The 22,881-nt window shown below is 43.8% G+C and overlaps 1 protein-coding gene across 2 annotated transcripts in view; it reads left to right on the plus strand.

The window, feature by feature from the left end:
- The window catches only part of FHIP1A (FHF complex subunit HOOK interacting protein 1A), a 187,406-nt gene that overhangs the window by 18,891 nt on the left and 145,634 nt on the right, over positions 1–22,881 (plus strand). The window lies entirely within an intron of this gene.

Genomic DNA, 22,881 nt, shown 5'->3' on the forward strand with positions numbered 1-22,881 from the left:
TAGAAAAGATGGACAGTGTTACATTTTCCTGTCTGTTATTTATATTTGCTTAGAGGCAGCAGAGTTTATAAATTAAAATTCAGTGTAGTATCATGCAGTATTTATTTATTTGCAAATGTCACTAGGTGCCAGGGGTAATATTTGAACACGCCAGATGTATATGCTCTCAAGGTCTCTTATGCAGAAGTCCCACGTGCTATGTTAATGCATACTATAGCCAGGCACTTGGAGTGAAATACATGGAAGGTAAACAATATATTTAATCTACCTCCAAGAACTTCTTGATAAGCTGTGTCGTCAATGATTTTCCAATTTTTTTTTTTAAATAAAATAAATTAGTTTCATGGGCCTATATTTTAATCATGAACATTTAACACTTTCCATGGTGCCTTTCCTGATGACCAAGGGCATCTGAGCATGTTCTGTACGGAATTGTTTAAGCAAATTGTGATATTTTTCAATCCCTAATGCAGTATTTTACATTATTTTGTTAGAATACATTTTCATGGCTTTGTGTAAATTCTTTAAATAAATTGTAGCTTCTAAAGAGTGTCAAGCTAATGTAAGGCCGGGGGGGGGGGGGGGGGTGTATGGTGAGGCACTAGTGGGAGACTTAAGGTGCCCATACTCTAGGACAACATCCATGCGATTTGGTCACTTTTTATGCGATTGTGGCGATTAACCACATAAAAAGTGTCCAAATCACATGTACTATATGTGGCATAAGGTCCGATGTGATGCGTGGTCTCAGACTCATCACTTTGGAACTACTAGATTGCATGTAGGATCTGTCGCATCACACTCAAGCTAGACGGGCTAGGCAGGGATTGCGTGTGATACATTAAATGCAATACAGTGTATCATATACTGCCCTGCCACCCTCGAGGTTCCTGAGCAGCTCATGGGGGGATCACTGCAACTACACAGCTTGGAGAAGTCGCCCAGTGTATGGCCAGCTTTAGGTTTAGGTTGTAGCAGGAGCAATATTAAGGTTATAGTTGCCTATCCTCCCGGAATGGTTGGGAAGCTCCCCAAAACCGGGTCCCCCTCCCGGCCCCCTGGGAAGGTGAAGAAGTCTGCCACGCAGCCTCCGCACCCCCTTCCCTGCTCCACGATTTCCTTTGAACAATATAATACATACACACTAAATGATATAATTCAGTGATGTCATCCTGTCCCTGCTCCGAACATACTGATGTAAAATTGAGTTGCATGTACAGATGATGGAGGACATTGTTAACAACCACAGGAACGCTCATCTTTAACATTGAGTGTAGACACTAGACAATATTACAACTGGAATAGCCAAAATGAGCAACATCTTTTAAAATATTGCTTAGTGTGTACGGGGGCTTCAGACCCGTATAATCACTTTCAGCATGTATCCCTGCTCAGCTGCTCATTTAACATTTTCTTAAATTAATTGTGTCAATAACAGAGTTGGCATCTCTTCAATAAGTGGGTATTAAATAATCTGTGCTGCACAATAAGAAAGAGCCCTGTTTACAGAGCCAATGAATTGTGGTGTCTATGGTGCATTTTGTGTGGGATTTCTACTCCTCTAATTTCACCACCCACAGCACTTTTCCAAGTTGCTTGAGAGTGCTATAAAATGTTTTCAAAGACAAGAGCTGTTATGTGAAATCAGTGTGCAATCAACCATCAAGTTCCGCAACAGATTAACACTTTCTGTTGTTAGCAGAGCCTACATGATATCGTGGTTTTATTCGCGTACTTGTACTCATTGTTAACTGTAGTTCTCAATAAACTCTTTTATATCTACATTTATAGTTTTGGATTACTATTGTTTGACACCATGGGCGAGATTTAATGCCACCCGAGTTCAGTAGCAGTGCGAGCTGTCCGCCAAAAATGTTATTTTTTTTAAAGGGGAATTAACTTTCAAGGCAAAACCATGCCTTGTAAGTTAATTTCCCTTTAAAAAAACATCAGAGTTTGTTGGACAGCTTGCTATTCCGCTGAACTCGAGCGGCATTAAATCTCACCCCATATTTCTGTCATGGCTGTGAGTTTTGTGAACCCAGCGTACAGTATGTGTGACGTATGTGTGAGTAGGTGGAAAACAGGGGGAGGTGAAGCGAGAGAGAGAGCAATCCCTGACCAGGAGTCAAACCTGGGCTTCAGCAGGGAGAGCTGTATCCTGACCACTGGATCACCAGGGAGTTGGTCTTGATAGCAGATTGGTGAAGGTATAGCTGCATGACTGAACTATGCTGGTTGTTGGTGCACTATGGACAAGACTGGATATTGAATAGGACTGGGACGGGCTGGATAATGGATATGACTGGACCAGGCTGGATGCTGGATATGACTGGAAGCAGACTGTGAACCGGACTGGGTACCACAATAACTGGAAGCAGACTGTGAACCGGACTGGGTACTGGAATAACTGGAAGCAGACTGTGAAACGGACTGGGTACTGGAAGCAGACTGTGAACCTGGACTGGGTACTGGAATAACTGGAAGCAGACTGTGAACCAGACTGGGTACTGGAATAACTGGTACCCAGCCCAACTAGTTGGTTGGTTGGACTGAAAATCTAGTGCTGTATGGGGGCAAATTTCAATAAGCAATTTGCTCACAAACTCAGGAGAATGGACAAAAACATTCAGTGAAATTGTTTAAATCAAATAGGTCCAACCACAGTACATTGTCTGAGTGACAGTTGTTGTCCATTTTCTGATTTGGGAAACAAACAAATGACTTAATTACAGATTAAATTTGCTCCTATCCAGTACCAGGTTTTTATTCCATCCAACTAGTTGAATAGTTGGAGGAAAGTTGGTCTGAGGTGTGGCCAGCATTACTCCAATGCACAGGGAATGCTGGCTTTCAGATCCAGACACCAAAGAGCTGATTGCAGAGGAGAATAAAATGCTGCACCCAGGTTGTTGCTAATTACTCACAGATAAATTCCTATTCAGGTGTCTAATTAGAAGTATGCAGCAAAGATTGCAGACTACATTCTGATCTAAAATGCAAGCCACAGGAATACACTGAGGTAAGCCACTAAACATGAAAATAACAGTCAGGATCATGACAATTTCGCCATTATAGTCTTACTACTGCTATCAATGATCTTAAAATATATTTAATTATGTCTAATATGGCATTTATTGTGCATAGTTCTGCCCAAACTAAACAAATATGAATTATGTCATACATTTCTCTTTTCTGGAAGAACCAGTATTACTAGACAATGGCATATGGTGCTGTACCATTTTCACAGTGATTTGCGCATATGTGGTATAAATGTCCTCGGGAACGAGGTGCGGGCGCCATTTAACCGGGACCTACACAAAGCCAGTGTCTGGGGAACTACAGGGAGGTTGACACTAGTCCTCTTCTCTTTTAGGGCCTCATTCTGGTTGACACGATAAGCTGAGAAGATCGCAGCTTACCGAGTGCCTGCCCTGCCGAACCCCCCCCCCCCCCCTGCACCATATCCCCTCCCACAATCTCATACCTCCCAACATGACCCTCTCCAGGAGGGACACATTGCTTTGTTTCTGGGCTTTCCTCTTAATTTATGATTGCCATCACCTGTGGTGAAATACCTTTCTTGTCCATTAACCTGTTTGAAACAGGGGTACTTGTTTCCTAGCACGGCCACACCGATTTGCATCGGGGTGATCGTGTCGGAAAAATCGCGTTGGTCGCATCGCATGCGACGCGATCGACCCGATTTTTACATTGAATCAAATTTGAATAGGGTCCCTGGGACCCTATTTTACATTGGATTCAATGTAAAGTATTCCCCAGAACCCCAATTTTACCCCCTCAACGCCACCCCACGATTGACGCCAACCCAAAGCGTGGCGAGCGCAGCGGTACGCGTCCTCCACCCTTTTTCATACCCCTACTATCCACGTCGGCGTGGAGTTGAGAATATAAAGTGTGGCGAGCGCAGCGAGGCAAGCGGGCGCGTATAACTTCACAGGTATGCGCGTCCCCTCGCGGGGCTCGCTGCGCTCGCCACGCTTCGGGCTCGGTGGATCGCGCTCGCCACACTTTATATTCTCAACTCCACGCCGACGTGGATAGTAGGGGTATGAAAAGGTCGGAGGACGCGCACCGCCACCCCTCGCGGGCTCGCTGCTCTCGCCACGCTTCGGGTTGGCGTCAATCGTGGGGTGACGCTCACAATGGGGTTGCGTAACCCATGACGGGGCCATATATATAATGTGAAATGGGTAATTTCCTGCTTGTATAGAGGAGACGCTGATAAGAGCAAGAATCACTTTGTGAGAAGAATCCGGGGGTTTCTATCAGTCTAAAGCTTCAAACAGAGTCTTTTAAGATCTTACCTGCTGCTTCTTATGAAGCCGGTGATACCGGGGAAACGCGTTGAGCACCTGTGAATATTGCTGTTCATCCACCTCCCACCATTCTGCCAAGTGACCTGTCCACATCCCTCAAAGGACCCTCGTTTTTTCCTGGACTACAAATATCTGTGGGATAACTGCATGATCCCTAATTGCTCCAGACGTACGCAAGAGGATACCACTGGGAACCTTGAGTCTTTGAAATTATAGGACAATTACAGGACATCGTGTCACAGCACCGGGCCAATTCAAATCGGGCCAAATGGGATGGTAATATACAGCTCAAACTTTCTTGTTTCACAATTGAACTCACCTTAAGCTGAATAGCTAAACAACCTGATTATCCTCTTGATAACTAGCTTCAATATCTCATATATGTTACTAGAGTGATTCACCATTTTATATACATTTTATATTGTTTTATTGTTGATATGAATAAATTGTTATAATTTTTGAGAACCGTGCATTGTATTTATCCTAAAACAGCCAGCGCTGGCACAACCTTCTTTCTAAAACTGTAAAACATGATCGTTATTCATGGGGATGTTTTGCTTTTTGTGGTTATTCCCCGAAAATAGCAGTTTTTCGGATGATTTCCTGCATAATTACTTTAATAAATACTGTGTGCCCCATTATGTCAACCATTGTAGATGTTTTATATCCATTCAACTGTATTGTAACTCATTGATTTATATATTTAATTTTTATTTTGAATCATTGATAAAAAATATTTAAAATAAAAATAGATGAGAACCTGTAGTGGGGAAAATAGAAAGAGGGCCCCCAAGAAACTTGGGGAAATAACATGCGCGGTTAAGGGCTCTTGATTGAAGCAGCTTTAATAATATGAGTAAAAGTTGTACAGTCCATATACTTGTGACCCAACACTCACTAGAAGAGAATCTCATGTTGTAGAAACTCATGTTGGAGGGTGGATGTCCCTGGAGTGGAGATGATTTGCTGAATTCTTGGTAGCATACACTTAAAGCTCCTGAGGTCTGGTCAGGGTAAGATGATGGACACTGCTGACATTGTTCCCTTATTGGGTTCCAATGGTAGGAGATATTTAGTCCAGTATTTCAAAAGAGAGATCCCTAAATGGGGTACACCTAAGGTATTATTATTATTATTATTATTATTTCTCTCAATTTGTGCTGTGTTTCTATCTTTTTTTAGTATACCTGTGGTGGGGACAATGTCTTATATGCAAACAATTAGGACTTTTATACCTTTTACTCCTATTGTGTCCTACATATGGAGTCATAATAGGAGTGGGAGTTATCCACTGCCTGTTGACTATGCACTACCCAAGAGAGACTTGGGTACTGTACTAGTATTTGCACTATCATCCAAAGGCCTTTGTATATGATCTAACAATATATGTTATTATTTTTTTAATCCCTTGAATATGATTATTATTATTCCTCTCAATTAGGCTATTTTATCTCTTTTTGTTTATACATGTAGTGGGGACAATGTCTACGCTAACATTAGTGCACATTTAAAGATGTTTACAGGTGAAGAATAGCTACCGCCCCCTCCCTATGTACGTACTGCTTGCAATGGGCTGCGGAATATGATCCAAGTTAGTTTACCCTTGAAAATGTTTGAATTGAGTATGTTAAGAGTATGTTAAGAGCTATGAAGCTGCAACAATTCATCCAGACCCGAAGAAGTATGCATACATTTGTTCAGATAAGGGTTACAAAGTACAAAGTCCTTAAGCTATAGTATCTGGTGTATGTACTCACTGTGCATTGGAGCTTGTGACATATTAGAAACTGGTATGGTTCATTATGTTTATGCAATATATTATTACTTCTAAAGGTGCATACACACTACAATTTTTTGACCAACTTTTTTGACCAATTTCGTTCATTTCGGCCATTCTGAATGAAATTGGTCAAAATATCTTTCAGTGCATTTGCGACAAATGACGAATGATGATGTGCATACCAGTCAGTTGTTCATCAAGGTTGTTCGTCAACTGTGCATGCAGCTTAATTTGGATATCTTTCAAAAAGAGCCTATAAACTGTCTTTCATCTGTCCTCAATATCTTTCGTCAACATCTTTCGCCCAGGACGCTGGGTTCAAGGGAAATGTCTTTCAACGAAATTGGTCAAAAAAATTGTATATGTGTGTATGGACCTTTTTAGTTATGAGTTAAATGGGTACTTGTTTAGTTTCACGGTGGCAGCGTCTCAGTCGAGCAGCGTCTGTGTCCCCTTGAGGGTCTCGCTTCGCACGCCGACGCTATGGGCTCGGTGGCTCGCTACGCTCACCACGCTATCTAAAATCAACTCCATGCCAACGTGGATAGTTGGGGTATGAACTATTCACATTGGCATGGACTTTATTTTAGAAAGTTTGCCGAGCGCCGAACCCGGTAGTAGCGGGCGGCCATGCTGCCGCCGTGAAGCTAAACAAGAACCGTTAAATGAAATAATGAATTTAAGAAAACTAGATGCTTGCTTAACATCCCAAGTGTTAATGTGTCCATACACTGTGCGATGAACTCCGTGCTTTTACACAGAAACATAGAATTTGACGGCAGATAAGAACCACTTGGCCCATCTAGTCTGCCCCTTTTTTAAACATGTTACCTAAAACCATATTTGATGCTTATTTTTTTTCAATATCAATATGACTATCCCAAGCATGTTTAAATTGTTCTACTGTATTTGCCTCTACCACCTCTGATGGGAGGCTATTCCACTTAATCACTACCCTTTCTGTAAAATAATTTTTCCTCAAATTTCCCCTGAATCTTCCTCCCTCTAATTTCAGTGGATTTCCGAGTGTTCTGTTGCACCTCTTCCTGTGAAGAATGTCTCCTACCTGTACCTTGTTAAAGCCCTTGATATATTTGAAAGTTTCTATCATGTCCCCCCTTTCACTTCTCTAACCCCTTAGTACTAGATTAAATAGCATCTAGTACAAAAAGCATACAATGTGCTACAGCACCGTGCTTTTTTTTACTTTATAGGAATCATACGATGCAGTACTAAAAGCACGGGCTGCACAGACTTTATGTGCTGTGCGATGGGATGTCCATGGGAGCGCGCATCTCATCGCACTGCCCTGTTGCACCGTATATGGGCACCTTAAGTGCTGTGAACATTTTGTTAAGGTGCAGTGCGATAAGATGCGCGCTCCCGTGCACATTCCATCGCACAACGCATGAAGTCTGTGCAGCCCGTGCTTTTAGTACTGGATTGCATTGTATCTAGTCCAAAAATGCTTTATGTACTAGATGCTATGCAATCTAGTACTAAAAGCACAGACTTCATTGCACTTTATATGGGCACATTAAGAAATATAGGCAGATGTCCAATTACATATAATCACTGATTGAAGTTAATTGGCTCACCTTTCTTGCTCATTGCCAGTGATTTATGCTGCTCAAACCCCCCTTCCCTTCGCCCAAAGCAGTAAGTGCAACCACGCTGGCAGCCGGCGACCCTGCATGCCAGTCACTTCCAGGATTGCGCTGTCTCCTATTTGCCGGCAGACATTTTGGGTGGGACATTTACATAGTATTACATGTGGACAGCTAGTCCGCATGTAAAACTGCTCTTGTACTTTGGCCGGTGCCCTGGGTGATTACACGGCTTGCCTGCTGATAAAAATGGGCATGCGGGGGCTATTTTATCATGTGACCTAGTTGGATATTGCAAAGTGATAAGTCGGGTAACATAACTCAAAACTTGGGGGTAATTTGGTCCCCCCCAGGTGTAGTTTTGTGCTATTGTTTATGGAACGGAGATTCCTAGTAGAAGCATTCTTTTTCTTGGTATTACCCTTGTATATTAAAACTTTCGGTTCCTATTATTATAACATGACACATATGAGCCAGCACAGAACTGTGGGCATGAAAATATGCTCTGTTTGGGATTAACTTATGAATTAAAAAAATGATTTATCTGAGCTCACTGTGGGATTAGACCCAGATTATGCGGCAACAAGCTAGTTGCTTTTAAACCAAATCCCTCCAGTTCTGTGCAATGTTCCCACAATGCCACTCATAAGCACTTATTGCAGTTGTAAATCTATCATACTGTATATTGCATTGTTTGTCTCACTATAAAATAGCTGCATTATATATATATATATATATTGTGCTGTATATAGTAGGATTAAACTTTAATATTGGTGAATATATTAATTAGCAAGAGGTTAGCTCAATGTGTCATTTGCATAGCTAACAATTTAATCATTAACCTTGTTTCAGATCTACAGTCATGACCCAGAAAATGTATTAAACAGCTTGGCATCCAATCTGACTGTAGTGTCCCACATTTACACATGATGTAATTATGCAAAGACTCATGTGATGGTGACATGTACAAATACGTAAAAAAAATGTATATTGTAAGGTTGTGGTATTGGCCATGTTATTTATTATTTTAAAATAATTTATATAGCGCATACATATTCCGCAGCGCTTTACAGAGAATATTTGAACATTCACATCAGTCCCTGCCCCAGTGGAGCTTACAATCTATATTCCCTACCACATGTACATGCACACACAGATATTCTAGGGTAAATTTTCTTGAGAGCCAATTCGCCTACCAGCATATTTTTGGATTGTGGTGGTAAAACGGAGTACCCAGAGGAAAGCCCACACAAGCACAGGGAGAATACATAAACTTTGCACAGTTAGGGCCATGATGGGAATTGCATCCATGACTTCAGTGCTGTGAGGCAGTAATGATTACACCATCCATGCTGCCCCAATATATATATGAATTTAGTAGTCTTTGATTTAAATAGGTTATATACTTAGTATTCAGACTCCTTATGCTTCCAAGCTATTAGTAGAAGTGATGTGGTAGGTTAATATGGTATTGGAGATGCAATGGATGTCATAGCTGTAATGAAGTACCGATTGTGGGATGTGATTTTGTTATATTAACATGATGGGAGCCATAGCCTTTGCTGACTCTAACATGGATCTTAGGCTGCATTCATTCTAAGGTTGCTTATATACCTAAACAATATTGGCCCAATTAGTCACTGAGGTACAACAAATCATGCACATTGTTTAATGCGTATGCCCGGTTACGCACTCCCACGTGTGGCATACGAGATCTTTTGGTTGACGTGCTTGATATTGTATTTGGAGCTGTGCATATCGTATGTGGAGCTGATGAAGGATCTAACGAGTTGTTGATCATTACATTGGGCAGTGTGTACAAGCAATCTGGCATAGTTCTGCATGGAATCGTTCCAACCATCCCAACAGATGTGAACCTGGCCTAAGTACCAAAAATGAAACTTTAAAGCAGGGCTGGGCAATTGCGGCCCTCCAGATGTTGATGAACTACACATCCCAGCATGCCTTGCATCAGTTTCAGCATGGCCACATAGCAAAACTAATGCAAAGCATCCTGGGATGTGTAGTTCATCAACATCTGGAGGGCCGCAATTGCCCAGCCCTGCTTTAAAGAGATACAGGTACTGTACAACACTGATTATCTGGCACCTCTTTTAATCCAGACTCATTAGGCTGTGGGGTTCGAATCAGTTTTTGGTGGGATGGGGTATGAATAGCCATCCAAATATCACTGTCTCCAACAGTCCTGCTTAATGGATGATCCGGTACTGTGCTGAAACCAAGAGTACCGGGTTATCAATGTTGTACCTGTAGTAATGCAGGGAGTTGCACACCCACACTACATTGTTCTACACATGGGAAATCACTTGTGGTTTATGGATTGTTAAAACTTTTTGTTATAGTTACAAATGTTGAAATACATCCATTTGAAATAAACTTACTTGTATTAAATAAATACTGATAGATGATCCAAAAAAATCAACTGACCTCACATATCTTAGTAATCTTGTATCTTATATAAGAAACTGTTAATAATAGTGGTGAAACTTAGCACTGCCAAGTCTGACCTCGGCAGCGCTCTCCTTGTCCATGAACCGGATCGGGAGTGAAAGATAATACGGAGCTGTCCATGATATCTCCTGCATTATTACTTTTTTGATGAATAGCACTGACAATATATACAAAAGTAAGTGACCTGCTTTTGTATAAATTAAGGGATTATGAATATACCCCTAAATGTAGCTTTAGATTTCATTTTTGGATGTTCAGAAAATGCTAGGAACATCAAATACATGAGCTTAGAACTGTCCATCTGTATTTCATCTTTGAACAAATTGAATGGAGTGCTACTACTCACTTCTTTTCTGTTTATCTAGTTTTCTTTTCTCAAAACCATAAAAGTCCTGAAATACTAAGGGTGGAATAACAGAATACTTGTTGATAAATTCCCTCATACAGTAATGAAGTAGACTGTATTCCTGGCGTTCCTACACTCTGCTAGCCTGTTAGTACGGGCTGAAGTCAAGCTGAGCACTGCTGGGAAACAGATGGCAGAATGTAAGCGCATGAGAGCACATGACCACATGCTGCATATTTCCGAGGCACTGTGACTTCAGTCAGTCAACAAGTGCATTGCAGGATAAGCTGGCGGCTTAATAGGTCATCACAGGAAAAGTTCTTTGTATCACATTCAGTGTTTGTGCTAAAGCCAGGTACACTTTAATAAATCTCTGTGAAATGTGCTCAACTATTTAAAAAAGAGCTTACATAAGTAGTCAATTCATAAGGGTGTATTCAATGCAGCCGACGAGGGGGTTAAACGGCAGGGATCGCCGATAACAATCGATCTTCGCTGTTTAACCCCCGTGCCGGCAGCTCACCCTATTCAACGTGCCAGGAAAATCCTCGATGTCAGAGGACAGTGAGGATTCCCCCAAACAGCAAGGTTCGCGGCTAATGCAGGGAGCGTGCTGCATTTAGCCGCAAGCCGCGCTGTTTAAGTGGCCGCACACGCCGTTTCCCCCCTCGCTAGGTTTTTGGAGCGAGGGGGGAAACGCCATGTGCAGGGGATCAGTTGAATACTGACCCTGCGAGCTGTGACAGCGAGCAGACAGCCCTGCTCACTGTCACAGCTCACAGAATGCATTGAATACATCTCATAGTATCACCACACATGAGGGTGGCCTACAGAACTTTTATAGTGTGAAGTTTTACAACAAGAAAACTAATTTATTTTTGCATACAGATAAAAGCACTTATCTTTTGATGCATTAGGAATAGTGATGATGATATTCTACATAGTTGTCAACATAAATAATCACATATAGGGGGTTATTCTGGTCCATTTGCAAGGAGAACGATGTTTTGCGTATGTGCAGCCACATTTCTACACTTGTGCATGAGGCGACAGCAAACAGACTGTGCAGGCGTGGGGCGGCGGCAGGCAGGGAGATGGAAGCCTCCCTGCCTGCCCCAGAATGTGTGGGGGAGAAGGAGGCATCCCTGGGACACAGGCAGCAGAAGCTGCCCCCAAGGAGAGCTGGCTGGGGAGGCGGGTAGGTAGCCGCTGCACTGGTCCCGCTCATGCACATTCCCTGCTGGCGAATGTGTAAAAAATAGCATGCCCCTTCACAAAATAAAATTTGACACAAAAAACCCCCCTTTTTTTTAAAAAAGATCACATTCCAGTTCTCCTTAAAAAGTTGTCGAATGCAAACCGGTGAATCATGGCGAAAATCATGCTGAAAGCAGTTCTCCATCCTAGCACTGAATACACTCTCGGCGATTCCCAGTGAAAACCCCATTGATATACACCAGCGAATTGCAGCGAGCAGGAAACAGAACTGGCCGGCATTCACTCTTCGCTTTCAGCGAACAGTGAACATTGAATAGGGTGAATCAGATTTTCAGTGAAAAAGATTCACAGCAGAGAGAGAAAACAGCCCGATTCGCCGAAAATAACAGTGAATCGGGAGCATTGAATACTGCCCATTGTGTTTATTATTTATCTGTTGTTTTCCATCATTATTCTGTTTTACATTAATAGTGTTTGCACTTTATTCACTTGACCATTGTCTTTTGGTAATTTCTATCGGATTCTGAAATATTTCGCCTCAGCTTTGCACTGATTCAATGTTTTGTTTTAGTCACTGTTATTAGTGTGTCACTCAGTGATGTACTGTTTAACTACTTCAATGTTCTCCATCAAGTACTTACTCATTATTTCATTGTAATTACTGTATGATACTTGCTGCTCTTACATTGTCAAGCCTAGCTACTATTCTTCTCTGTTTGTGTAATATTGTATTCTCCACTTTTCCTGCCCCATCTCTAGTGTAATGTCAGAACTGCATGCAATCATTTTATTAAAATATAACTCTCTTAACCAGGGCAGAGACTTGGATTTTCATCACCTGGGCCAGTGGTTCCCAAACTGTGTGCTGTGGCTCCCTGGGGTGCCTCGGGACACTTGCAGGGGTGCCACGGGTTGGTGGTCCAGGACCAATTCAAATTATTTATGATTAATTATTTATGACCGTGCTGGTGGCTGCCAATCATAATAATATGTGTACAATCAGAAGCAAATCCTGCCCTTTACCACATAACTGAACCTAAGAAGCACATATAAACAAAATCTACTTAATTTTATATATTTGTTTTTGGGCCATGGGGTGCTGTGGAAAAATTCTGATAGGGTGCCGTGATTCAAAAAATATTGGGATGCATGCAGGTATGGATACTAGATCCAGAACCCACAGCATGCTACCCTTTACCCCCCCCCCCCCTTTCTAGTTGCGGCCTGGCCTCGACCTTCTATAAGTGATCTTCCAGATGCACTAGAGTTGTTGCATGCCATGGTTTTGCTTTTCCTGAGCTGTGTGTGTTCATCATCCTGTGCAGTGTAAAAATCCCATACTGGGGAATGGGACAAGATTGGTTGCCCATGGCAACATCCCTTGTGAAATAGAACTACCATCTTAGTAAATTTACCCCTCAGCAGCGATGACTAGCATCAATAGTGTGCATACCATTGGCCATCCCTACACCATCCCCAGTGCCTAATTAACCAATAGGCTGATTAGGCTGCAGTCTGGGTACCTGGTTGGGGGGGTATCGCTTTACAGGTGACAGCCGAGGAACAATATGAAGGCCTAGTTTATTCTATGCTTGTTAACTATCATCCGTTCCAATGTACTGTGGGGGGTAAAGTTCTAAAAGTGACTGTTCCAATGTAACCTACTGATATGTACATTGTGCTACAGAGCCACCTGGGCAGCCTAAAGCCAAAGTCTCCTTTCCACACCACAAGCATTAGATCCTACATGCCAGTTGTATACCCTTTGTTGCATGCACATGGGCAGTATGAATGGCGAGTTCATACACAACTACAAATGCTAAGTGGCAATGTAATTTGCATAAATGCAAATAATGTTGCCACATATTCATCACAACTTTAAATAATCCAATGTAATTACTCTCCCTAATATTATTACTGCTGCCTTTGAGCAGCATGATCAAGATGGTGCCGCTGATGGCTGCCTAGGAGCTGTGCAGCTCAGCCAAATATGTTCCATGTGTGATAACTGTACTGTCTCTCTGCTTGTATTGTTACCTACCTTGCTGTTTAGCGACCAGTGGCGCCACTGATGGCTGCCTAGGCGCTGTTCAGCTCGGCGGGTATGTGCTCCCTATGTGATAACTGTACTGTCTCTGCTTAATGTTACCTACCTGGCTGTTTCAGCGACCAGTGGCGCCGCTGATGGCTGCCTAGGCACTGTTCAGCTTGGCGGGTATGTGCTCCCTATGTGATAACTGTACTGTCTCTGCTTAATGTTACCTTCCTGGCTGTTGCAGTGACCAGTGGCGCTGCTGATGGCTGCCTAGGCGCTGTGCAGCTCGGTGGGTATGTGCTCCCTATGTAATAACTGTACTGTCTCTGCTTAATGTTACCTTCCTTGCTGTTGCAGTGACCAGTGGCGCCGCTGATGGCTGCCAAGGCGCTGTGCAGCTCGGTGGGTATGTGCTCCCTATGTGATAACTGTACTGTCTCTGCTTAATGTTACCTTCCTGGCTGTTGCAGCGACCAGTGGCGCCGCTGATGGCTGCCTAGACGATGTGCAGCTCGGCGGGCATGTGTTCCCCACATGTAATGTCTTAATGTAATGTATGTAATGCCTTCACCCCCCCTTCATCCCTGCTTGATGCTGCACTGTAAATCCACAAAAAAATCCTAGTGTGCGCAAGCATACATGGCCAATAAAGTTGATTGATTGATTATGTGTATGATATAACATGGTATGTGATAAAGTTTCACAAATTAGCCTAGCAGTAAGGTTCTTGCAGTGAGTGAGAGAGTGCTGGGAGATGTATATACCTTAATGCAAGGCATACAGATATTGCATATAGTGCACATCAGTGTGATGTGAGATGATGGATGTTAGTTTATAAACACAGACCAAGAATAATAATGAATGGGGACAATGCAGTGTGTGAATGCAGTGAGCACCTCCCTGGCCAGTTCTACCCCTATCTTAACTGTGTTGTTTACAGCTCTATGCTTTGTGAGCAACCCACAAACCATGTAGGTAAGTTGGCATTCTACTCTCTCATTACACATTTCATGTCAACCCCTCTGAGAAGGTATGCGGTCGTTAGGTCCACATGGAGAATGTTTTTTTTGAGTCTGTCGACCTATGTTGACATTTACACCATATTAGTGTACCACTGTGCTCGCCATGCTTCAGACACGGTACCTCACTGCGCTCAGCAAAGTATTATATTCTCAGTCTATGACACTGGGACCGTGTCAACCTTTTTCATGTTAACCCTTTGACATGTCAACCTTTTTATATGTGTCCACCTATCGAACTGTCGAACTAATGATCTACACCGCTCTGATACATCTCCTTCTTTCTCCTTTCTTACTGTAAAGTCCACCTTTTTGATCGTCATTGTCATAATTTCTTGAAAGGTTTGCTGCTTGGCACCGCCACTTAATTCATTTTGAAATATTGGGGAAATTTACTAAAGGAAATTTGTAAAAAAATAGGTGTATTTGTATCCAGAAATACACTTATTTTTGACATTTACTATCCCGAAAATACGGCAATTCGTATTGATAGCACATCAACACGAATACAAATTGCCGTATTCTGAGTCACAAATCTCATCTGCAGCAGCATTAGCTCACTTCTTTGAATCGGACCCCATGTTCTTTCAGGACTTTCTCTACTTATATAACTAAATGCTAAATTCTTATTATTATCATTTAATTATGTCAATAAAATTAGCAGTGCTTTAAAATTGGCATTGAGGGGCAGATTTATTAAGCTCGGTGAAGTGATAAAGTGTCTGGTTTTTATCACCGGCCAATCATCTCCTAACTGTGAAGTTACAAGCTTGGTTTGAAAAATGACAGGTAGGAGTTGATTGGCTGGTGATAAAAACCAGACACTTGGGGCCAAATGTAATAGGGTGAGAGTTTCAGAAAGTGAGAGATTTTGGGAGAGTTTTCCCATGCTTTTTGAAACAGCAATCAATTACACTGCAAAACCAGGTTGATTTTGCCATGTAATTGATTGCTGCTTTAAAAAACATGGGAAAACTCTCCCAAAATCTCTCACTTTCTGAAACTCTCACCCTATTACATTTGGCCCTTTATCACTTCACCGAGCTTAATAAATCTACCCCTAAATATCTTAATACAACAAGACTGGGGATTAAAAAAATGGCAAAGAATTTCAAAGCAAATGCTCTGCTTTGCAAGCTATGGGGAATATAAGTTTCCTACACAAGGTTAAATGCCGCAGATTGTATATTGATCCAGTTAGACTGCAATGGAAAAAATTATTTTGTGGCAATTTATAATTCAGGCACACAGCAATTTTTAATAGGGTGATATAAAAGATCACATATAAGTATTACATGAACTGAAGGCTTTGTAATCAGGCTCATTAGGGCTAAACTACAGAAAAAATATAACTTAGGGCCCACAGATGAGCCCTACAACACTCAAGGAGAATAAAGTCTCTTCACTGAAGGGGTGGGCTGGCGTGAAGGAGCACTGCCAGTGGTGTAACTACTGTAAGGCAGCCCTAGCTGCCGCTTGGGGGAGCAAGCAGCAGCAGGGTCTGTGTGGGCGCTGGCACTCCCTCGCACTGATATGCTGCTGCTTGCCGCTGCCCACTGGCTGAGCACCGGAGGAGAGTCAAACGCGGCACGTGTGTGGCCATGACAGAGACGACAAATCCCCCCACTGATTCAGTTGACTGTACACAGAGCAGGCTATTGGCTACTGTGTACAGGATGGCCAGGCGGATGGGCGTGCTGGGGCGCCTGGGATGCATCGGAGCCAGGGGAAGCAGCAGTGTCTGCTGGTCTCTCTTCCTTTATCCTGATTCAGCTTCTCCATTATGCATATGACGTCATCACGTCACACACTTTTGGGCACAAACTTTTTGGCAGGGGGGAGCAAAATTTATAGTTATGCCACTGAACACTGCACTGAGTGACCACTGACCTGAGGAGCTGAGTGACCACTGACCTGAGGAGCATGCGCACATTCTGGCATCGTCTGAGCTGAGTGCTTAGCGCTGCAAGACAGAAACATAAGGCACATGTGCTGCTAAATCCTGCTGAGTTTGACACCAAATTCCGTGATTCAACTAATCCCGAACCCTAATTTTCATCACCTTAAGTAGTCAAAGGACAAGTTAAATTCCCTATCCAGAAGCATCATTTATACACTATACTGTAGCATCTAGAAATGATATGCCAGGTAGCAGCAGTGTTTTTGCTTCCATTTTATATGTTGGTTGAACAGAGACACAGATTCTATCACGAGGGGGTTTACAGCCTCTTGCACTCAGTTTTTCCTCACCAAGTGGCCTCCAACTATGAGGATTGCAGGATGTACCTCACACACCACCTCCGGATAAGCCCTACACATTACAGGCTCATTCAGTAGTTATTACCGGCTGCACATCCTGCTTGTACTGCAGCCTTATGGTTAGTCCAATGTGTATGTGCAGAATGAGTCCTGTGTCCAAGCCCAAGGTGCCCTATAAGCCCCAGCCTAACTGTCAGACAGGTTAATTGAATTTGGGGGTGGGGAAAGGGCAGCGACTGAGTCCAGTCCTCAAAATGAAGGTGTGATGCCTCCATTCTATAGGAGTGCCACTGGCATTGTGTGCATCTGGCAATGCAGACCTTCTGACCTTGACTTCTTAGATAACTACTGGTCTTTAATTATGTATCTTGAGATGCAGCAGCTGATCGCAGAAGCAGTCAGAAGTCATCTGTTTACAGCACATGCCTCCTGCTGCATCAGCATATATCTGTACGGTATTTCCTGCAGCTGTGCAATATCATACAACTCTGAATCAGGCTCATAATCCTATAACTAGCATTCTATGACACTAATTGTAGGAAGTTGCACACCTAGTAAAGTAAGGCTGCATTTTTATTGATTGGTTCCGCAAATGATATACCCACAAACGTGACATAAAGCAAAATCAGGGCAGTTTTAAGAGATGAGGGCCAGTGTTCAAGAGCAACCCCTCCTCCACCCATACCAGTTACCAGCAGTCAGTATACCCATGCACGAAGATTAATAACATTGTAAGAGGCCTTTATTATAACGTGGATGACAAGTATTGTTCAAGATAAATCAGTGCTTACACAAGCCAAGCACCAAATGACCATAGCGACTCAAAAAAAAAAAAAGCATACAGGCCTGTCCCCAGGCACTAAATACCTTGGGTGGGTCTGTAGATTCAGATCAGAATGAATCAGCTGAACTCTTATATTTCACCTCCGTCATCGATGAATGCAAAGTCTCTGAAAAGTGTTTTTGTTGTTGCTGCCTTGTTTGAATACGTTTATTACACTCTGAAGTAGGTGGCAATGTTATTTTCCTTTTAAAATCCAAACAGACAGAAAAACCCTGAAGCTGGAAAAGAACAGAGAGATCTGTAGTATTTCCATATAATAATACAGCTGATTTTGTTGACCTCCTGAACTGTTTATATTCACATGAAGATTAGATTAAGAACATGTCCCATTTATAGAAGTGCTGTATTTTTATAGTTGTATTACTCTTTGCAAGATCAATATTTGATATATAATCTTTAATGGATTACATTTTTTTCTTTGCATTTTTAGTGATAAAATCAATTGATTGCATTCTCTAAGCATAATACAGGTTGAGTTTTCCTTATCCAAAATGCAAAGCACCAGAAGCATTTTGGATAACGGATAATTTAATTTTTTTAAATATTCTTATATTTCAATGAGGTGTCTTTAGGATGGGACCCATGTGTGAACACAAATGCATTAATGTTGTATAAACACATAAAATACACACAAAAATATTTTATTTTTCATGTGTACTGTCAGCGCAGGGATATTTTGTGTTCCCGGCTGTGACCGTGGTGGACCAGTGGAGGGCGCTGGATAGTTGAACGCAGGAGGTTTGATATGAGAAATACACAGGAGGATCAGGGCACTGTGAACCAGAGTGTTGGCGGAGACCAGGAACAGGGGCGCGGAGTCTAACCTGCCAGCGGTATTCACCAGGGAGCCCCGCAAGGAGCTTTGGACTTAGCTGCGTCTGACAGGCAGGTCGCGGCCCCCTGCCCTGGCCCTCTGGATGCAGGCTGGGGTGATGACACTTGAACTTGGAGAGCTCAATGAGGGAAGTGCAATCTGGGAATTGCTGGGGATGTCGACGTGAGATGTCGACCGTGGTGTCGACAGATGAGGGAAGGCCCCGGGGTACTTGCTGGAAGTATAGGACAGATGATGTAGTCACTATGAGAGCAGCAGGGAGTAGTCAACCCCGGAGTCGACAGAGTCTGTCGGCAGTTTTCAGGACCAGGTGGGAAAGTCACTGATGGGCTGAAAAGCCAAATGATGTTTGTAGCGGAACACCGGCTACTCAACTGCAGGGATGGAATCGCAGGAGTCTTCTGGAGATGGAGAGAACCAGGTAGTATCGCAGGGGTACGCTGGGGATCTCGGAGCCTTGGAAACTTCTCTGACACAGGAGATTCTGGGAACAGGTAAGCAATTGTTCAAGGCAAGGAATGAAGGCCCAGGGCCTGAGTTATATCCCCCTTGCCTTTCTGTGATTGGCTGCCAGCCGCAGCACTAATCAACACTGGGGAAAGACAGACACACCTGATTACTGCACAGGTGTGTGTGGGTCAGGGATCAGGCTGCAGAACTCAGGGAAGTTCACTGGAGACTTAATCACTGGGAATGCAGGGCAGCCGCAACAGCAGCAGCTAGGAGCAAACAGGCATAGAAACCTCAGAAACTGACTGAACCAAGTCAGGTTCATGACAGTACCCCCTCCTTTAGGGGTGGACTCCGAACACCCCAACGAACTTGGTAGGGACGGGAGGATCGGGCCCTTGAGGCTAGGACTCCACTATCGCTTAAGTTGCATCTAGTAAGATAGCCAGGGGCTTTTGGATAGCAACTTGTAGAATTCAATTTAATTTTTTCCTGAGGCAAAACATAGTTTTCATCTTCGGAACAGGTGGACCATCCATCATCGATGGAAACTGAATTTATCGGAGTATCATCCTGGAGAAAAACATGGTCGTGGAGGATAGGACCTCCTTGGAAAGGAATTTTATGCTGTGTACCCTTTGGACAGGATGTCACACATTCTTTGATATCTTCTCTGATCTGTGGCCATCCATCGGAGCGTTGCAGAGTCTCGAGGGTGTTTTGGGCACCAGGACGCCCGGGGAACAAAGATTTATGAACCCCTGACAACTGTCTTGGGCGGAGCTCAGGGGGCACAAATGTCTTACCAGAAGGAGGTGTAGGAGATACTTGCGTAGGAGCAAATGCGATGGAATCAGGAATGGGGTAGTCTTCCTTCATGGAGCAAGATAGGACATCAGTTTTTACACTCAGAGTACCAGAACGGCACATAATCCTATCATAGGGCTTGTTTTGTCTGAGCTGACGTGGAACCTCTTTTACTGGAGAGCGATGGGATTCTACGTCTCTGGAATCAATACAAGATCGGAGACCACCTTTTTTCTTTGCAGGGCAAACACCTATACCAGCAGGAGGATTAGAAGGTCGGACGAATCTTTTTTGAAGATTCTTTCTATTACCAGATTGCATGGCCTGATTCTTAGGGACTGATACCGGGTAGGTACGGCCTTTAGGAGGAATTTTCCCTGGGCGCAAATTGATGGAGCAATCCCACTCCTGAGGTGGTGGCAGGGTATCGGCAGCATGCTTATCCATAAGGTCTCTGTAGGTGTCAGGCCAACCAAGAAATGGTGCGACATTCGTGGAACCGGTTGGCAGCGCCGGAACAGTACAATGCTGACGACAATATGGACTCCAATGTTCCAACTGTAAAGTGGACCAGTTGATACTGGGGTTATGGAGTCGGAGCCATGGAAGCCCCAGCACAATGTCATAGGATGCTTTGGGAATCACAAAGAATTTTATTAACTCTTGATGCAAAGTACCAACTTTTAAAAGGACAGGTTCAGTACGGAAATGAACCTCACTGCCAGGAATCTTGCTGCCATCCATCACGGTAACAGAGATAGGCGGAGATATGGGTACCAGAGGAATTTTCAACTTGGAGACAAGGTCATAAGAGATGAAGTTTCCACCTGACCCGGAATCTGCTAGGGCAGAACTGGGTATGGGTCCGGCTGGAGTCTCGAGGGACACTGAAAGGACAAAGTCATTATCGTGAGGAGATTTCACAAGTTGACCCAACCTGACTTCTCCATTGCAGGTCAGGCCTTGGCGTTCTCCTGAACGCTCAGGACAGGCATCAATGAAATGATTGGAAGCAGCACAATATATACACAATCTATTGCGCTGCCTGCGGGCACGTTCGACAGGAGTCAGGCGTGATCTACCAATTTGCATGGGTTCTTCACGGTCAGGAGACACAGAACGTGATTCAGGAATCTCTCTAGGAATTAACTTCTTTTGTTTTTCAAGACCTCTCTCACGGAGGCGTAAATCAATCTTGACACATTGGGAGATAAGGTCTTCCAACCGATCTGGAAGATCCCGGGTTGCCAGCTCATCCTTGATGCGATCTGATACTCCTAACCAGAACGCAGCTGTCAAGGCTTCATTGTTCCACAGTAACTCGGATGCCAAAGTCTGAAAGTGGACCACATATTGCCCCATGGGCCGAGATCCTTGTTTGACCTGAAGGATATCTGTGGAAGCAGAGGCTGAGCGACCTGGTCTATCAAAAATACGGCGAAAAGTCTGGATAAACTTGTCATAGTCTGCAAGGAGAGGATCAGACTTCTCCCACAGCGGCGATACCCATTCGAGGGCAGTTCCGGAAAGCAATGAGACGATATATGCAATCTTTATTCTAGCTGTGGGGAAGTTGTGAGGTAACAGTTCAAATTGAATTTGACACTGATTAATGAATCCCCTGCAGGTTTTGGAATCACCGTCGTATTTGCTTGGTACCGGCAATTGGAGACTGGAATGGGAAGTGGGTGGTAAAAAATTTTGGACAGTCGACACATGAGTTGACAATGACTGCTGCATTGTATCCAATCGACTGGATACCTCTTGAAGATATTTTATCACTCGCTGCTGAGTGGCTTCTTGAGTCTCTATCCGAGCGGTAACATTTTGGATGACCGCTGGTCCCACACTGGGGTCTTGAACCGAGTCCATCGGCCTTGAACAAACTGTCAGCGCAGGGATATTTTGTGTTCCCGGCTGTGACCGTGGTGGACCAGTGGAGGGCGCTGGATAGTTGAACGCAGGAGGTTTGATATGAGAAATACACAGGAGGATCAGGGCACTGTGAACCAGAGTGTTGGCGGAGACCAGGAACAGGGGCGCGGAGTCTAACCTGCCAGTGGTATTCACCAGGGAGCCCCGCAAGGAGCTTTGGACTTAGCTGCGTCTGACAGGCAGGTCGCGGCCCCCTGCCCTGGCCCTCTGGATGCAGGCTGGGGTGATGACACTTGAACTTGGAGAGCTCAATGAGGGAAGTGCAATCTGGGAATTGCTGGGGATGTCGACGTGAGATGTCGACCGTGGTGTCGACAGATGAGGGAAGGCCCCGGGGTACTTGCTGGAAGTATAGGACAGATGATGTAGTCACTATGAGAGCAGCAGGGAGTAGTCAACCCCGGAGTCGACAGAGTCTGTCGGCAGTTTTCAGGACCAGGTGGGAAAGTCACTGATGGGCTGAAAAGCCAAATGATGTTTGTAGCGGAACACCGGCTACTCAACTGCAGGGATGGAATCGCAGGAGTCTTCTGGAGATGGAGAGAACCAGGTAGTATCGCAGGGGTACGCTGGGGATCTCGGAGCCTTGGAAACTTCTCTGACACAGGAGATTCTGGGAACAGGTAAGCAATTGTTCAAGGCAAGGAATGAAGGCCCAGGGCCTGAGTTATATCCCCCTTGCCTTTCTGTGATTGGCTGCCAGCCGCAGCACTAATCAACACTGGGGAAAGACAGACACACCTGATTACTGCACAGGTGTGTGTGGGTCAGGGATCAGGCTGCAGAACTCAGGGAAGTTCACTGGAGACTTAATCACTGGGAATGCAGGGCAGCTGCAACAGCAGCAGCTAGGAGCAAACAGGCATAGAAACCTCAGAAACTGACTGAACCAAGTCAGGTTCATGACATGTACTATCTAAGGCACTGAATTTGA

Source organism: Crinia signifera, chromosome 1 (assembly GCF_055691185.1).
Source record: "Crinia signifera chromosome 1, ASM5569118v1, whole genome shotgun sequence".
In the NCBI taxonomy this organism is placed as follows: domain Eukaryota; kingdom Metazoa; phylum Chordata; class Amphibia; order Anura; family Myobatrachidae; genus Crinia; species Crinia signifera.